At 39.3% G+C, this 19,659-nt stretch overlaps 1 long non-coding RNA gene across 1 annotated transcript; it reads right to left on the bottom strand.

Annotated features, from left to right (window-relative positions):
• Window positions 1–2,595: 2,595 nt before the first annotated feature.
• On the bottom strand, window positions 2,596–18,729 carry LOC112949980. The gene is made up of 4 exons (XR_003249916.1): window positions 18,559–18,729; window positions 16,203–16,372; window positions 13,051–13,133; window positions 2,596–2,672 (listed from the first exon to the last, which is right to left on the bottom strand). It is a non-coding gene; the product is annotated as an uncharacterized LOC112949980 (long non-coding RNA).
• Between the last annotated feature and the right edge of the window lie 930 nt (window positions 18,730–19,659).

Here is a 19,659-nt window from a genome sequence, read left to right as displayed (position 1 = left end):
TTTTGTAATCACCTGGAATATAACAGGGAGATTATGAGCAGCAAACACGGATTTGTCCAAAACAAATTACATCAAACCCATCTACTTTCTATCTATAACTAAACAAAAAAGCTCCGAGTTTTTAAGGTACTTAGTGCTGCCTTGACGTTCTCATGTGCAAATCAGGGAACTGTATTCTAGACTAAASTGTATGATAGAAGCAAAAATAGAACTGCAGATGAGCTCCCCACATGTGTCATAGTCGGGAGATGCATCAAAGGGGTTTCACAAAGGATGGTCCCAGATATGACTCTCTTCAAATCAATGTCATTGATGATGCAGAGATTGTGCTTATTAAATGCGAGTAATACAGAGTGGAGGAAAAGCCTGCAGGACTTTTTTGGAAGACAGAAGGGTTAACAGCTGCCAATCTGAACAAGAGTCAATGATGTTGCTTTGCAGGAAGGCGGAAAAAAAACAAAAGTGATAGCTGAAGCATAAACAAGTCCTATACAAAGCAGGGTTGTTGCTTTCCCCACCACAACCACTGCTTCTTTTAGCATCAGTATGAGGYTTAGCATCAGCTTCAGCTACGTTATTGCATCTCTTCTGTGTGTGGAGCTTCAAGACAGATAGGTCTGGACCAAGTGCAGAGAGAATTTTGGGAGTACTTAGACTAAAGTTTTGGGAAATGTGACCTTTGGAGGGGTCACATTGCTTAGACTTAGGCTTTGGCGGGGGGGGGAGGTGTGGGGGGGAACACACCACCACCATGAACACCCACACAACCTAAATTAAGGACAATGGAACACAGAAATGAACTGCCTAGGGAGGTTCTAGAGCTTCCCTGGAGCTCTTTTCAGAACAGGCCAGATAAACATTAATGAGGAATGCCACAAGCATACCCATATCATTTTCAGTTCACGAAGCACACCAGGTAACTTCTTCAGGTCTTCTACAGTCTTATTTTCCTAGGAATTTACATTTTTTTCCTCCCCATTCTAATCTCATCTGGATGAATCGTAAGGAATTTGTCTGAGGTTTCCAGACATGAGGTAGCCTTTTCCTGGCAAAAACCCTAGACTGACTACAGACATGCTATACCCTCACAGGGCACATAGGCAATATATCGAATGCTTTTGCCAAGCTCTGTTCTATCTCCAGAAATCAACAGCACATGTGCAATAACCCAGCACTTTTGGGGAGCATAGGCTTTATTGAATAGGCACTAGAACAACAGTGCAATATTCAAGAAATTTGGCACAGGAAACCCTTCCTCAAACACAATAGAAATGAAACAATGAGGTAAATGTTCTTTGGTCACAACTCCAGGCCATCACTTTACCAAACACAAGTGCTCGCTCACTCCATCTTTCTCTAAGATCTCTCCACATAGTTTCACTGCCAGCATTTCACTGGCTACTTCTATAATTTCTTTACTCTTGCTCCTGCTTCTCTCAAGCAAATTATAAACAAACATTAGTGCCCCAGCTCTTCTGGTTACTGGTTTAGGCTCCAGAGCAAACACCTTCCATTACACTGCTGAGCTCTAACATTTTAGTCATTATCATCCAAAGTTGGACTTGTGGGCTTTTTTTTTCCCCCCCTTAACTTTTCCCCTCCCAATTTCCCTTTAACAAAGGAGAGTGATTATATGCATCAGTTTCAGAAATACTTCTGTGGCATAAAGCACTTTAATGCCTACATGCTTTGCAAAAACAATGATCTACATCAGCAAAGGCTACACAGGAAAGAATCATAAATAGGAAGAAATTAAGAAACTATAGTGAAWCCGAGAACCACAGTCTAGAAGCCATTCAGCAAATAGTTGTAAAAATCCATAAACAGTTCAGGATGGCAAGGTCACCATGGAAATTTATCTTGAACTGCCCTAAAATTACTTTGGAGCAGATAACCAAATCAGATTTCAGAACAGATGATCCATTTGTTCAAATTACACCCATACATTAGCAATGAATGCATCAGGTTCACACTCGAACAGTAGGCAGCAGTTATGACATTGCTTTTGCCCACTGTTCCCCCCCCAACTATGATTTTGTTAGGTAAATCTTTGGAGAAAAAAAAATCTGTCACTAATTGATGCAAATATGATCTCTTAAAATAAATGTGAACAACCTATGTAGTAACAACACAAAAGAAGTCGTAATGGGAGCTTCTGGAAAATGTTCCCCTATATACTTATCCCAGATCTACAAGTTCTAATCTGGGCTTCATCAGGGCCCCATAAATTCTCATGGAAATTTGGTGTTCAAGTTAACTATATTATGATATGCCTTGATCTGATTTTTTTTTTTTTTTTTTTTTTTTTTTTTAACATATGCATCCCATCAGGATGTCTTGTCCACAGCGTGAGCAATTCCTCCTTGCGTGAAAAGCACCAACACTTCTATATACTTACCAAAATCTTTCAGCAGCTGCAATGCTGAAGGCAACCAAGACTTACTTCACATACTCCTTCCCTTCCCGCCTTCTTTCATGCTAGACAATTGAGTTTGAAAACAAACAAAACAGCAAACAACCCCCAAACCAAAGCACAGCTCACCTTGCTGCCCTGCAACAGCAGGGAATTCTGTTGTGTGAAGATCTGGCTGCAGAGCCTCCTCACAGCCACTTTCTGCTTCTTTCAACCGAGACAGGCAGCGTCGCTCTCCGCAAATGACTCCAGTGTTTACCTGCATAGATAACGCACATTTGTGCTTTAAAGAACAAACATTTTGAACCAGGAAATCTCCATTGCTGCTGCTTCTCTCTGGCTCTCTTCCTTATCTCCTCTTCCCCAAATGAATAGTTAGCAAATATCAGCAAACTTGCAACATAAATATGCTGTTAAAGGCCACCAAATGGACTAGACTGCTCTATCTGCCCTGAGCATGGTCTATGTTCTTTGACACGTACAGAGCAGCAAAAACAAAAACAAAACACATAAAAAAMCCAGTCCTTTAATTGTGTTGTAAATGAATGTGGTTGGAATGTTATTTTATTTATACTGAAAATTTTTTCAGTGTTCTTGACATGATACAGTAGCCAAGTCTTGTCTACGAAGCCAAGGGATCCCATGGATCTGATCAGGGAATGCTCAGCTTATTCTAAAATAATTCCTCTTCCCCACCAGTGGTGAAGGGAAACATTAGGGACAGCGCTGCTGGATACCTCCCTCAAGGCAGATGGCTGTAGCCCCATTAGCCAATAGTAGATACCCAGTTTGGCATTTGAAGACCCACTTAGTTCTCCTAGCTGGTTGAATTAACTGCAGCCAATCACTAATTCTCCTCTAGAATTTCACCTTTGCAACTTTCCACTTCATATTTAACAAAATTATAATCCATTTTTCCCCTCAGAGATGTAAAAACTCATTGAATTTCCATTCAAGAGAGAACACCTCCATTCAAGAATGAGATGATGGGAACAGAGACCAGATGTGCTAAGTCAATTAAGCCAAAAACACAGTAGTAGGGTCAATGTGGCTGAGCACAAAGTGCAAAACCACCCCAGCCCACTCAGGGAGGGCCATGCTCAGAAGAACCTTCTTTCCTGAGGGTTTCCTTCCAGAAGGAGAGGCTTTAAACTGCTTCTGGAGATTCACACTAATCCTGCTAAAAATGAGTTGCCTGGGGAGAAACGCTGAACTAGGACATTATCCCTGTGCATTCACCCAGCCCCAGGCCTGGCTGCTTTTAACACGAGGTTGTTGTGCCGGTCGGTGGCCAGCGCGAGCCCCGGGACGGGCTGGGGAGCTGGCCCCTCTGCCAGCAGAGCTCCCAACAGTCCTGGCAAGTGAACCCAACACCAGCTCCCCATGCAGCGCAGCCCATCTTCCAGCACGAAAGGAAAGGCTGAAAGGAGAAATGACCAAGCAGAAGGGAGAGCCTTGTCTTTCAAATGTTCATTTTTCCTGATGGTTAAATCAAATCTGATCATCTTTTCAATTTGTTTTATCATTCCTTATTGCAATTATATATAATGCTTTCCACAGACATATTATTTGAAATTTTTCATTATTACTGCCCTATTTTTAACCTCAGTCTTCCCAGAACTTGGCTCCCACATTTAATGCATAAATCACAGGGCTACTCTGGCTAATCTTGCAACAGAAATGCCATTTATAATACTTTGCATGGAACACAACATTTTCCACAAGTTTTTCAGTGCTGATTTTTTAACAGCCACAGATGTGGAAAAAGTGGTCATCTGATCTGGCTACTAGTCTGCTACGTGACTCTGGAACTCGTGGACTTCCCTCAGCCTCCAGGCTTCCCAGAGATCAAAAACATGTGCCTCCAGGAGAGCACCGGACTCATCAGCAAGTGTCTAGTGGAAACCAATAATACAGATAGGCTAGGATGTACATATGTGATAGATGAATCCTAACTTAAAGATTCAGCATGGATTTGGTTGGTTAGCACATGACAGTTCTCATAAAGCAAACCAAAAATCAAGCGCTAGAAAGTCAGACCAAGTAATTAGRCGTAATTTCTTAATGAACTGCATTTCATTCAGTTCCAAGGATTATAACTCTAAAGCAACTCAGCTGCACAAGGCTCCAAGTTCCAGTCAGAAAAAGATTCCAACGTCTAGAATATTGCTGACATCCTGACACACGCTGAATGAGGATGAAGGTACTGAGCACTTCAGCAGATCAGGATGCCAGCAGGATTCTTTCAGCTCCTTCAGACTTCTTCTGGCAACTATATTCCTTCCATCGCAAAGCATAAAGAGGAGGTAAGATGGGAAGAAGCTCCAGCTGCTACATAAAATAATGCCTTATRCCTCCAGGAGAAAAGTGATAATAATGGATAATTCTGAAAACATCCTATTCTATAATCATGGGCTAATAGGAACAAGCAACTTAGCTACCTTCCTTCTGTATCATCAGTCCAGAATTGCTTCATCTCAATAACAAAAAAATCCCCCCAAAAAACCTTCACAAGCATCTGTACACTGATTTACACTACTGCCCATTTCCTAAGCAAATCGGCTTTAAGCCACGCTGATTTATACATCTGTATTTTACTGATGAGCACTGGTTAACGTCTGCAACACGTTCTCAGTCTGCAAGCTGCTAAATATCATGATTCATTCCCTCCTCCACCAGCACCAGAGGGTGACACATCTCTGAGCTGATGTATCAGATCAGGTTACATTTCATTTCATTACACAGCATAATTGACCCATATACATGATTCTAACAGTTTCAGAGACAGGAAAATCAAAATGTTTACTAATTATTATTGCCCTATTGAACCACTTTAGAAGCATTACAAAGTAGGTACAGTGGGGTAGGCATTCAGGCTTTCCTAACTCTTCTTTAAGGTGGTTCAAGAGATCTTGTTAGCTCCACCTCAGCTACCTTCCCGTGATCTACTTATCTCTGCTGGGGTCTCCTTGGGTTCTCCAGAAAAACTACTCAGTAAAACACCACGGGAGTTAAGTGCCCCCTCCCTAGCCAAAATGTAAAGCCTTATTAATTCAGGGAAAGGGGTATTTACCATTTGGTGCTCTCAGACACATTATCTACATCCTAAATTTGTCTTATAAGTAGAGAATTCATTAAAACAGAATGCGTGGTCTGTCTTCAAAGGTCCATGTTAAAAGGTCAGGATAAACACACAGCTGCTGCCCTCAGAGCTCTGCATCTCTCAGGACACCCAACCCCAACACTCAGCACTTGTTTGCTTGGAGCCAGTTCGACTCTGACTCTGTAAAACTTAATGATCCCCATCACCCCCATGACCATCCCCAGCGAGTCTCTAGGTCACAGACCCAAACCCCGAGACAGAAGCAGCTCAAATCTTTTGCCATTTCCAGGAATCTCAAAAAGATTTTTTTAAACAAAATCCAACCCTAGGGCTATATGTAGGCAATTATCAGAGTGCCTGGGTGGGTGGAAAGTAGAGGAATCATCCCTTTGAGGTTAGAAAGCCCTGGGAGATAATGTCCCTCCACAAAGAACAGGGCTGACAGAAGCATGGGACAGGCGCTTGATAGACTTACACCCATTAAAGCTAAGTGCATCTTTAAAAAAAAATCTGTAGATGACACACATGCTTGAGCTTTTGGCAGTTGTTTTTACCTATGGATCTCTGCTTATATTTTTGCTCAGAGAGGTGCCAAGTAGGTATTCCTGCTTGGCAGGTTTTCCACAGCTACAGACAAGCGTGTGGGAGAATTTGCGAGTGAGGTTTGCTCAGCACTGTGAAATCTTCATTAAGCTACAGGAACTGCACTTTAACTAATGCTAAGGGCTGTGTGAGTGTTTTCAAATATGCATATCATTATTTTAGCACAGTGCATACTACATTTAGCCTCTTTTTAAGATTACAGTATAACAACCAAGTATCTGGGGGTTAAAGAAATACATTCGGAACATGTAACAGACATTTCACATACCGTTCAAAGCTGCTATAATACATTCATTCTCATATTTAAAGAGAGATTTTAATAACAACTTCATTATGTCTTACTTTACCTCTGAGATTAATATATGTGATAAAAGTTTAGAAGATACAAGAAAATTATTTTCATCTTAGCGCCTTCTTCAAACAAGATATTGCAATTCTATGAAGTCAYTTAATAAACACCTAAAGAAAATGGACTATAAGTCAACAGACAAAACTCAAAGCATTGAACCATTGCTGGATAAGTTGAGGAGAGACCTTCATCAGCTACATATTTAGCTTAGATTTGGATCAAACTCAGGAGAGTAACTGCCTCCACAACGTGAGTTCAAGGTTCATGCACGGTGAAGCCCCACTGTGGATCCTTGTAAATTAACAGAGCCTTATTTGATCTTTACCTGAATGCCACAGAGAAGTGAACAGTTTCACAGTGAACAGCTTTTCTATTGTAAAAAATGTCAGGCTAAGAAATAAATGAGGTACTTCCAGGACAAAATAGGATGAAAGCTTCTTTGTAGTGTATTTTCAGGTGGGCAGGTTGGGCAGGAGTAAAAACGTATTGAGAACTAGGCCAAAATAGTAAGTCACTGGGCTCAAGGGCCAGAATGCCAGTTTATCAGCACCTGAAAAGTTGTCATTTGGTGTAAAGTATACATACATACTTCATTTTTACACAACTATTATTCTTATTAAGAATTAACCATTTTAAAAGCTCTATAATGAAATTATTGTCTCTAACAAGTTGACTTGGAAAAGTCAGCAAAAGATTAAATCCAATACAGTGGGTCTTCAGCTGCAGCCAAGCAGCTTTAAACAGTACAAAAGCTAGAGACTTAGAGATTCAAAGCCAGCTGTAAAAATTCTCTTTTGACTTCTCAGTACAAAGTTAAACAGACCTTCTACAAAAAAAAAAAAAAAAAAAAAAATAGGCTGCTGCCTAGGATTTCAAGTAGCCTCTCAATTTCCACCGTGTATTCTCACTCTCTCCAACCTCTGGTATCGAAATGTGCTTTCATTACAAACGGCCTCAGTAATCCTCTGCCTCACCTGGGTGATGATGCTGCAGACAGAAGGAAGGAGCTGCACAGATGCATCTGTTGTAAAACTCCATATATTGAAYTATAAATTCAGTAATCTATAGCTTTTTGCAGTAATCTCTACAAAAGCAAATAAGGAAAGCTAATCTGTGAACAGATGCACAGAAAGTAGAGATTAACTTCAATTACTCTAATAAGATCTTTGAAAAAAACTCATACAGGACATACATAGAAAATCCTGCACGTTGATTTCCTTAGAACAAGTCCTTATTTTTTTCAGCTATTTCATCCTTTCTACCTAAGTACTTATAATAGCTCATTTCCAAATGTACAGTAAACACTGTCACTGGTTCAGTTGAAAATAGAAGCAGCAGGAAATAAAAATACGTAAGAGCTGCCCAAAGTCACGGAGCAGTGGTAAACCAGAGAAACCTGGTCCTGTTTAAGTCAAAGAGATTTTTAACGTAATTTGAATAAAGTCTGAGTTTTACTCCACTATTACAGTTCTTGAAATTTTCTAATCATCGCAGCACTCCTTGCCAGCAACGCTCTGGAGGTGGTTGGCTGGACCAAACAGGTCACACAAGAGTAAAGCTTCTCATTTTTTCCCCTCTTGCATTGCACCCCATTTTTTTTTTTTTTTTAGTATGTGATTTCTATATGTGTTATKTCTTATTTGTGTCACACAAGTGACAAAGACATCTACAGGAAGAGTCTGAAAATTAAGAAAGATTCCCTCCTATTTTCATACTGCTGGATTTTGGAAAAACATGGCATAGYCTCTTTTTAAATCTGTCTTGTGTTCCAGCGTTTGCAAAACCATAAACTAGGGCAGCTCACAAACCCAAGGGAACTAGATGCCTTAGAAGTAATCCCCTTCAATACAGTTCAATATAGTTCATGATCCTTCTATGCATGTTTGTTCATTTGTTCCTAGTTTTGCAACTGTAATGAAAACCAAACTTGAGGAAGTTTTATTAGATTTTCATTGCAAATATTTGCAATGGAGATGTGGTTAATTAAAATTAAAGCAAAAAATATATACCTTGCGGAGTAYGTTCAGTATGGAAAACTATTTATGTACACACTTCCTCAGTCTCTTTGAAAAGGTCTGTGCTAAATCAGGACCTCAGAGGGTAACACTGAAATCATTTATGGCAAAGCCACAAACATGGAACTTTCTTGAAAATTTTCATCATACTGTAGATAAATCAAATTACATCTAAAMGGCAATTTCAAGGCATTAGATCTGAAAACTATGTTAATTGATACATGAAACTTCTGTAAGAAAAGTTCCTTGAAGATCCTCATGTCTGAAGATAAGTTACATCAGGAGCCAATAGGACAGGACACTCTACCACTGCCACAATGACTCTGACTGTTTCCTAAAGAGATTGCACATTTTTAAYAGCTTACAAAAACATTGACTGGTGATAACTGAACACTGCATTTCTTGCTATATTGGGGCTACGTTTTTCACTGAAAATGGTGCCAGTTCCAGAAACAAGAGGTCTTGATTGGACATATCTTTTCTCTCTGCCATCTCCTCCTGCTCTTTTGACCAAACCAAGAACTACTGACAAGTGGGAAGGCATCATATGGTGAAGGAAAGAAGCAGCAAGACAGAAAAAAAAACAAAAACAAMAAAAAAAAARSYTTTTTTTTTCTGTTACTTTGGAGGAAAAATAACTATCATTTGTCTAAATTTTATCGAACTGTATTAAACTCTCAAACTTTATCTTAATGCATCTCCTGTTTTTCTTGCCTCAGACCCATAAGGACCGAAGCATTTGTATTTGCACAAATACTCACCTCTTGCAGCTACGCAGAGGTCCCTTCAGCAATCTTAACATTTCTTCTAGTCTGTCATGAAACACTTTTAATACAGCATAACAGATCATATATCACTGGCTGTAGCATATCACTTTTTTTCCCCTCAAGTAGATAGAACATATTAGAAAAATTCATGAGCCCTCCAGAATAGCACAGTTAATTGGTGTTTTTTTCACAGACTGTGTAGGACAAGTACGAGTCATGTTTCAAGCTCAAACAAAAAGACTGATTTAAAGTATTTTTCCTTTGATATCAAACTGGGAACACTCCATAAGAATAAGATTATTTTGAAAAGAGACTGACTCATATTTTAATCTCCTTAAAGCAATTCACAAGAATGTAACTYTAAGGCAATGTTTTAAAGCAATTTTAAGGGTGAGACTACCTAACAAAATACTAACATCTGTTAAAAACAGTACAAAATTAAATAAAAACTTTAATTTACTGCACTTAGGGTTACATATCTATTCCCTCATATAGACATAAAAGCCCAGTGGTCCTAATTCTAATACTTTAGTAATTTGTGTGGGTCTCTCTAATAGAGGATACCCAGCTATATGAAAACGAGTAACAGAACTTCCAAGGAAAATGGCAGGTTCTCTGCAGCAGTTGCATACCATAATGGCACTTGCATTTATTTTTAAATGTTTACAATTTTATTTAAAAATGTGAGGGTTGACTCTTGGAAATAGTTAAGCTGTAAACCAACCCAAATGCAATCCACTTGTGCAGGGCTGAGGAATGACATTCTTTTTCCTCTGCCTAGAGCTGCAATGCCTAATTTAGAACAACTGCTTCCAAAGGCTCCATATCTCTGCCTGGGAAGGTAAAACAACAAATAAAGTCAGGACCTACTCTTTGAAGTTGCAGAAGGTTCCCATATCCCACACTAGGTTGTTTTTCCACATATATGTCTTTCAAGCTGTGTCTATCCAGGAGAATTTCTGAAGAAAGTTTAAGAAGTGCAAGCAATATGTCTGGGTCTACGAATCTGGGGTTTAGGGCTCACTTCCTACTTAGTTAAGTATTTTTACCCTCATCTACTAAAAGTCAAAGGTGCCATTTATGACATGACTGTGGTAAAAACATAGAAGAGCCTACTGGGTAGGCTAGCTACAATGATTTGCTACCTTAGTGTTGCATCTGTTACAAGTTTTCTCCTGGAATGAGGTAAGCTTGGAGCTGATTCATCTACAGATGAATACCAGAGAGTTTAATCTGGAAAAAGAAATTAGAATGAATTTATTTGTTAATAAAAAAATATATTAACTGATGAGCGGAAAATGAGGTTTGCCCCTTCATACCTCTTCAGGTGATTTTCTGATTTGGCCGTAATCAGGATACCCTCCAAGCCAAAATCTGCTGTGTTCCCTGCTTACTGCTGAAAAATTGGATGCTAGACGAAGACCTGAAACCAGCTGGCTTCCAGCAGCTTTGGTACTGCTGTCTATCTAGTATGACATCTGACCTGCTGCTCCAGGAGGCCTTTTCCTCTCCTTGCAAAAGGTGACATGACATCTCACTTTTAAGCCAGTAAGGCTTAAAAGTCTTAAGAGGCTTAAAGAGTTTGCTGTGACATGTTCAATCCAAGTGGACTTCAGCTATGTCAGGAAGGGCAATGCTCTCAGAGCATAATTATTACAATACACATCAAGCTTTGCTCTCTCCCTGCTTTGAAAGGTCTCTGCATTGCAGGACAAAACTCCACTGTGGTATTTATGAACTCAGAAACACTCCTACAATACACCTCACTCGTGGCTTGCACTTCCACATCCCTCACCTGCAATACCCAACATCAGGAGGCAGCCAAGGTCCTCCACGGAGAATGAACATCATGTTGGCCAAGACAGAGAAGAGCATTCATGACTAGGGTGAACTTAAGCCAGTTGGACATATGGCAGATTCTAAAACTAGTCAGTGACCATCTCTGCTAACTGCTGAAGCAGCAGAGCATCATCACCACCTCTGGGCACGTTTCCAACGTCACAGAAAACACMAAATCAAGCTGTTCTTCAAAGCAATATCAGACATGTTGCCTGTTTACTCCTGGGCTTCTTGTTTTTCCTCCAAGAGYCTTCAATTCCAGAATTTCCAAAGAGAAGCATGCAGAGTGACTCACACCTGCACTTTACTAAAAKCCTGAAGTGCTGTGCTTTTTCCTGTAGCCTCCTGCAGCTCCAACTACTCTCTCATCAAAAGCAACTTTTCCTAAAACTCTCTCAGAAGCAGGTATTAGCCCTGCTGAAAATGGGAAGTTTGTGCGTACCCCACCTCTGGATTTCTTAATGCATCCTTGTGCTTCCCTTCAGTGTTTTGGCTATAAGACATTCCACATGGATAAAGCTCAGTACCAACACTATCCAACCATTAAGCTGCATCATCATCAGAGAGGGGATGCTTTTTATGCATATATTGCTGGTACTAAGACCACAGTTCATATGAAACATGTATAATTTCTAAGAAAAAGGAGTAAAATCCTGAAGTACTTCTAAAACTTTGGCCTGATTCTCTAGGATTAGTCACAATAAAATATATTTTTCTAAATACTGCCATAAAGGTGCAATGAGTCACTGTCCTGTGGGTCCTGTTGCTGCCTGGGAGGCAGCAACCAGCAGAGAAATACATGTTTTTAAAACAGACAATAAAAATGCCCTAAGTTTTAGAAGTAAATATTAGCTAAGATGTTGAATTATGCACCTCATGCCGAGTTATGCACAATGGGATGATCCTCTGAGAATTTACTTCTTAAGCTAGAGCTCAGTAGTGAAATCACAAAAAAAAAAAAAAAAAAGAACTAGGTACTGCAGAAATATGTTGTAAATTGAGGTGCAATTTTGCAACTGAAACAGCAGTTACTATTCATAAGAATAAGGATCATTCAGCACAACCAATACAGAACCAGCTTCTCAAGCAGGGGATATATTTTGCTTCTGCATCAGTATCTACACAACAGCAAGACATTAAGGGCTCATTTTAGAGACTTCATCTAAATGATATATTCAACAACATTGATCTCTTTGCTGTTAAGTTCATCACTAACTCATCTACAAGACTGTCACAGGCTAAAAGGCCAGTTCCCTAAATTTCTTCTGAAAGCTTAATTTAGGTTTCTCATGAACTGCTCTGCAATGCTTCTAAAGTCTGTTTTACCCCAAACATGGCTTAATCAAGACATGGGAAACGTGATCTTTTTGAGACAGCGTCCTGGGAAATCTACAGAAGAAAAGCATTTGCTGAATAATAAATAAAATAAAATAAAAGAACAAAAAATGTTCTCTCTTTCAACATAAGACACAAAATAAAGCAAAACAGGACCAAAAAAAAAAAAAAAAAAAAAAAAAAAGAAAAAAAAAAAAGAAAAAAGACCTCAGTAGTCTCTAGCAAGTTATCCCCAACTTTTTCATTCTGCTTCTCTTAAACCTGCAGGACTTCTTTGTAATATACTCATTATTGCCCTATGTGACTTGCTTTGGAATTGATACTGGCCTCAGCTACCTCTTCTGTTAAGCCACCCAACTGCTCAAGAGCAAGAAGCTGTCTCCAAAGAGGGCCACTTAGAAATTGTACTTATGGAAATCTCATGCGGGGGGAAAAAAAAATCACATTTTCGAAAGTTACTATATGACACTATACCTATTATAAGCTAGTTTGACACTTACAAGATAAACAGTATCTGTGACCAAGGCACAAGCCTTGCCCTGCACACCAGCAGCTGGTACACCAAGAACAAGRCACTGAGCTGCACAGATACCTATCTGAGCACCATTTGACACAACTGGACCTACCTGGCCACATGACGTTACAGTCTGTCTACCAGCACTGGCTTGCGGCTGGTCACTGCCCAGGAAGCTGCAGGAGCAGGTGTAGCCTTTGAGACAAAAGGGAAAACAAAGGACTGGGTTTGTTCTAGATAAATTTCAGGTTGCTGTACAATCCCGGAGCTTGTTTGACTTTTAAATTCATTAACTGCTTGTTAAAAATCTATAAATCACCATGAAAAGTAGGTCTAACATTAGAAGTATTACTACTAACAACAGAAGAAGCTCTTTGCTTCAGATAAGATTTTTTTCCACTGTTGARAAAAATACCTTAAGCAAATGAAGATACACAATTCAAATTATACATGCACGCAGAAATAAAAACCATCATTTATTTGCCCTAAAAGAATGACTTGCGCTCCAGTAAACTGAAATCTAAATAATGAAACTGGATTTTATTAAGGCTGTTTTTTATTTGCAACAATCATCCCAGATTTATGCCCTCTACTCCAWAGCTCTGACATTTAAAACACAAGAACAAGCAAAAGCATCTTCTCATCCTAACAAGTTCTACATTGAGACATTTCTAATAAAAAAGTAAGCCTTTACCTTTGCATTTCACAATAATAAACTAGTCAGAACTTTCCTCCACTGACAAATTTATTGAGTATGATGTGCAGGGATCAAAACCTAATACATTTCCCAGAAAAGGAGCCATTACGTTTTGACAGTAGTTAGGTATTTACAGATAATATGACGGCAATTTCTCAGAAGTGTTTATAAGTAATTTTTGCAACAGATTAAGAAAATTATATCTATATACACTCACACACACACTTATACCCGTACATACCACATTCTTTCTCTCACTTGCCTTATTCTTACTGTTGCATTTCCCATCTTCCTGCTATTTAGTCATAAAACATCTACGTAGACCCACCAAAATCATCACTTTTATTGGCCACAGCTTGACAAAATTCTGCTTAGACACCCATATGCCCCGCACAAGCCCCTCTCCTGCYCTTTGGGACTGTGCTGCAGGCCAAGAATTCTGCAAACCTCAGTGTAGCTACAGATCAGTCTCCTAAACCAAGCAAAAACCTAGCACAGGGAATTAAATCTCTTGGGAGTATGGTTTACTGACAGACATAGCTATTTTTCCTCTAATAATTTGTATTGAGGTCCTGCCTAACTTTGGAAGATTTTGTGGTAATTGCAAAGCTCATATAAGATACTAGGCACAAAGGAAGATACCGCACAGCACTCAAACAATTAAGAACGGGGCTTGGTGACTATATCAAGTTGCAGCGTTTTTCTTAGATCCAATTTTGTTGAAAGAAATAGATCACTTTCAGACTCATGCCTGCCTTGCCGTTGCTATATGACAATTCATGTTATTTATTCACATTACTGCACCATCTAAGCAGCTCTGCCAGGACTCTTAACGTATGCGCTGGGTCACATCAAGAAGGGCGGACATCTGGGATAGTAATTCACAGGTGAAGGAGGAGTCATTGTGCTGGTTATTAGCCAAGAAATCCATCTTCAGTGAGACTCACTGAGTGGTTCCAAGAGGCCTTGCTGCTTACTCCAGCTACAGCAAGGAACCTCACCAAATATTATCTTTCCCAACAGACTTTGCTTGTCTCAATCACAGTCACAATACTACTTACCTTGAGACTAGCCTAAACTTTCAAGACAAAAATTGCCTACCTGAAATAGGAATGGACCACATTAGGTAGACCAGCTTTCATCCCATCCTAACAGCTTGAAGCTTTTACCTTCCTCCCCATTCACAAGTCATTCTGTGAGAAATGCAATGAAATCTTTCCACAGTATCTCTGCAAAATTACTTTACCCATTCAAGACTTTTATGAATGAAATCATTTAGGAAATCATTATACTTTGCCTTTGGGCAAAAAGGATAGCAAACATGAATGAATATAATTATCTACTTGCTTGTTAGTTATTCTTCAAGATGGATAATGGTTTCTGGAAAATTATGTCTTCTCTTTTCACTGTTTTCCCACAGAACATCATCTACCCATGATCTCTGCCATCTTCATGCAAAATTTTCCCCCATTACTTTAATCCCAGGAAAACTAGGAGTTTTTCCAACATTTTCCAACTGTGAAATAAATATATATAGTATGTGTGTGTGTGTGTGTGTGTATATATATATATATTTTTTTTTTTTTCTCTCTTCTGTGTGTTAGAAAGGCAACTACCAGCCCTGGCTACACAGGCAATGCCACAGAGCTCGGCCTGACTTGTCTCTGAATCTGCTAGGTCAAAACATTGAAGAATTTCCACATTAGCCAAGCATTTCAGCTTGGCTTCTCCAGAAAAGCACAATGTAARCTACACTTGTTAGCTGCAAGAATATAAAACCCTAGTGGGAAAACACTCTAATTGGCCTTTTTTTATAAAAACATTTTTATCTGGGCAAGCAGTTTAGCAATATGTCTTTTATCTGCTGCTGAGGTTTATTTTTTTTTCCTTGAAACAATTAAGCTCCTTAGAGGAATTAAAATGCTCCAGTTGTAAAATCTAAATTAAAAAAAAAAAAAGTCTGCATATTTAACATAGCATTTGCATTGGAAAATGTCTTGTTTCAACTTTATTTTCTTAAATAAAAGCCATGTAACAAAATAAAAATTATGATAGCATTCAAAAGTTCAATTCATTATTTTTCTTTTTCAGTTTATATAAATTCCACATGATTCCTTATATTAAACTATTCTATAATAGCTATTTTCAGTGCATTCTTGGAAAATTTCAAAACAATTTATGCTTTTAAAAAAAATACGCACTACAGCACTTGAAGTTGGACAAAAGGCAGTCTCTAACTTACCAYAGCAAACATTTGAGCAGATATTTAGATTTCTTGATGCGTTGAGTAAGACTAATTGTACAAGCACGGTGATTCTCTGGCTTTTTTCGCTATATCACAGCTTTGGCCTCCTGATCACCTAACACGTACACACACTAGCAACTCCACCCAATACACAGGAGCACAGTAAAGCCCAAAGGCATAGCTCATTGCCTGCCCAGGAACTCTTATAAATAGTCAGCATGTTAATTATACTTGCATTCGCAATACAACAGCTTCAAACACACATGACTAGATTTGAAGCAACAAGACTGASACGTGTAAGCGAAGCTAAATCCTTACTCACGTGCTCTACGTCCAACACTGCTGACAGGTACTTCAGGTTAAGCCTCACTTTCTTGAGCACAATGTCCCGTCCAAGACGAGGGCAGGCACAGTCCAACAGGCCGTATCTGGGTCTTGCTGCAACGTCACCCCCTGCTTAGCAGTGCCCAGGTGGTGACCAGAGCTGGGAACCTGCAGGAGGGAGGGAAAAGTGAATGGAAAAGGAACTGCCTTTGAACAAAGACACTTAATCGAGATACTACTTCCCAGGGTGTTACAGCAACTCCATCAATGGATTCATTTCACCCCTGCAAACATCCTGAAAATCTGAACAGATGGAAGTCACGAGGCAACCCTGGCATAATTTTATCTGTTGTCAATTTGAAGCCGCAATGAATGTATTCCAACTTTCCCTGTTCAGTCCTGGACTGATAAAATTGTTCTTGCTTTTGAAAAGGAGAGATGCAGAACATCACTTAAAAGCAACTTTACCAGTCTTTAAAACATAGCCCTTTTGTCTTCATAACTCTGCTTTCTGTAAACTGTTTGCAGAACGTTCTTGCGACCAGTTACATTTAAGTTGCTTGGCAGAACAACCAAAGTCAGACCTTGTATTTTGCCTAAAGAAAAACAAATCTCTATAGATGCAAAAAGACCAGATACCTACCCAGATTTATCAAGCACAAAAACTAACAGAAAGCTACCGATTTGAGACAACATAGACCCACCAGCAACARAAGTCTCCAGGTGGAGCAAAGCCAAAATACCTCCTAGGCACAAAAGAGCTACCTCCACACTTTGTATCTAGGAGCCTTTTAGCTCTGATCCGACCCCAAATGAGATGGGTATAAAGGTGATCAAAACAGAACCAGCTTTTCACATTCATGTCTTTGAAGGCAGAACATCTAAGGATTTAGTTCAGAGCGTRGATTTATTTTTTCCCCTCGATATCCACTGAATACTGTATATTTGTGGACACACTGAAGAACTGATTTAATGCGATGCAGTTTAGCGTTGTTAGACAACACTCAGACCAGTTCATTGAAGAGAAATTCAACTATTCAAATATCTGAAAGGTTCCCTAATTGCTGGGAAAACGTGTGTTAAAAAATGTAGCACTCTCAGCAGCAGTGAGGAGTTCAGTCAATAGCTTTTAATAATGCCCTTTGTTTCCAACTGCTGGCTACATTTGGACTGAAAGTAATTGCTGAAAAGATTGACCACAAAAATAGGAGCTTTTATCATCTGGTTAGTTTAATTACTGTGGCCATCTGCATGAATCATGCATCTGTTGGTGGTTGGTCAAGTTTTTTAAGGAGAAGAGTGCAAGAAAATTGGCCAATCTATGACATTTTGTTTGGATTTCTTTCTCATACACTGCAAAACAAATTATAATACTGCTATTTTTCTCCTTATTTAGCATAATGCCACTTAGAAATATCAGTTTTAAATAGCAAACTGTTTATAGATGAAATATTGGTATAAACAGTAAAATTAAATACGTCAGAAGAAACCTTTGGCAAAAAATCAATTTCTGTTGTGTGTTAAACTGTTATATATTTACAGGCACAAGGCTTGCAGGATTGTTTTAAAAGCACTATCACCACAGCATGATAGAGTTCAAAATACCTTTCCAAAGGGCTTCTTGAAAGGGCCACAGATACTCCTACATGAGGCCAAAGTAAATTGAGGAATATCTGACCTCCTGTAGATGCCTTAAAAGATACCAAAGTCCTTTCCTTGGCCTACAAACAAGATAATGCACTTAGGAATTTTCAGAGTGTGCTCTTTGAGCTTCCCGCTGTCTAAAAGCTACTCTCTCCAGTGCACCAAGAGCTGGGAACTAGTCCAGTCTTACAGCCAGAACAATCGTTCACTCTTATTTATGAAGCACCAGCACCTTGGTGTTTTATGATGCCATAGCAATAACTTGGGAGTATAGAAAATAAATGGATCAAGATCTGGCTCATAAAAGGTGGCCTGGAAGACAGACTGACCTATTCRAACAGATTTGATGCCACAACCTTACTCATCTGTTGCCACAGACTACAATACAAGCTACAGAGTACAATGATGCTCTTGTTTCAATTCAAAATTATCTATTTTTGTAACAAATGGGCACTTTCTTCCTCTTAAATCTTCAAGCTATGTAATGACATTTTCATCCTCCTTTGTTTTAGGATGGTTATCTCAGCCAAAATTAAAAACAAACCAACAAAAACCAAAAACACCAGCAGCTGTAAATACCAATTCCTTTAAAATTCTTCTTAGCCTGACTAGACTCCATGGCATCCAGTGGGGGGAAAATAAGCAAACAAAGAAACCCCACACCCTTATATAAAAGTGCTCATGTTGCATGTTCAGGACACTTCACTAACCTCAAACCACGGAGGACTGCAGCTGTCCATGGAGCTAAGTGGAGCAGCTCTCTTCAGAAAAGATGGTCACGCAGCCTACTTGCGTCGCAAAGGGCTGGTACTTCCCTTCCCAAAGGTAGCAGGGAATTCACACAAGTCAGCAGCTGTGCAGCCTCATTAGTGCTGGATTCCACCCTTATCCTTTTGGAATAAAGATTTTATTTAGTCTAACATTGTAATGAAAATACCCATTTTTCCTAAAAGCTAAATTATCACTGAAGGGAAATATGGTTTCTCCACACTATTCTCAGCGCATATCCATCTCAGCTAGACTTTTTATGACTCGCTGGTATCTTAAAAACACAACCCAAGACACTCTTCATACACCACCACTGCCTTTTCCAAGTGGTACTCCCTCAACGGCTGAATATCACACACACAAAAAAAAAAATCTTGTCATCCCTATCCTACCACTTTGCTGAGGTTTGGGAGGCAGAAGTGACCAGGCAGTGACAGAGTCAGGGGTCTATCTTCCTGGAAATTCCTTGGTTGATTATGTTTTAGTGCCTTGCCTACAGTCTACCAAAAGYTCAAGCTATCAGCTACCTGGAATAAGTGTGTGACAGTTTCCTAGACAGGTCTTTTAAAAATCTGATGCTGGTAGCCCCTCATGGACCAAGCCTGCCAGCTATCAATGCTCAGTCATTCCTCTTGACTGTACTCAAGAGACCTGAAAGACTAAAGCTTCCAAGTTATTTGTTCAATCATTTATATCCCATAGTTGGAGCTCAGTCTGTAATGATCAGTTTTATGTGTATCCAGAATGTTTAACTGCGTGAACTATAAACATGAGACATTAACAATGAATAATAAAGCCTAGTTTGTGCAGCCCTCTGACTAGGATTTCACCTAGTTTTAAAAATACCTAGAGCTCTGCCTCTGCAAACACACACATTGGAATGCTTAAGGTTGTAAGGGACCTCCAGAGGTCATCTAGTCCAATCCCCTTGCACATGCTTATTTAACATTAATACATGTTTAGTATTAAGCATGCAAATAACACACACATGCACTTGCAGGACCACCATTCACCTGGGGCATGAAACTCACCAAAGTGGGTTG

This window comes from Nothoprocta perdicaria, unplaced genomic scaffold (assembly GCF_003342845.1).
Source record: "Nothoprocta perdicaria isolate Ctin4 unplaced genomic scaffold, notPer1 scaffold_302, whole genome shotgun sequence".
NCBI lineage: Eukaryota > Metazoa > Chordata > Aves > Tinamiformes > Tinamidae > Nothoprocta > Nothoprocta perdicaria.
Note: the sequence above shows the minus strand (reverse complement) of the source record. Positions and strands in the feature narration are given on the sequence as shown.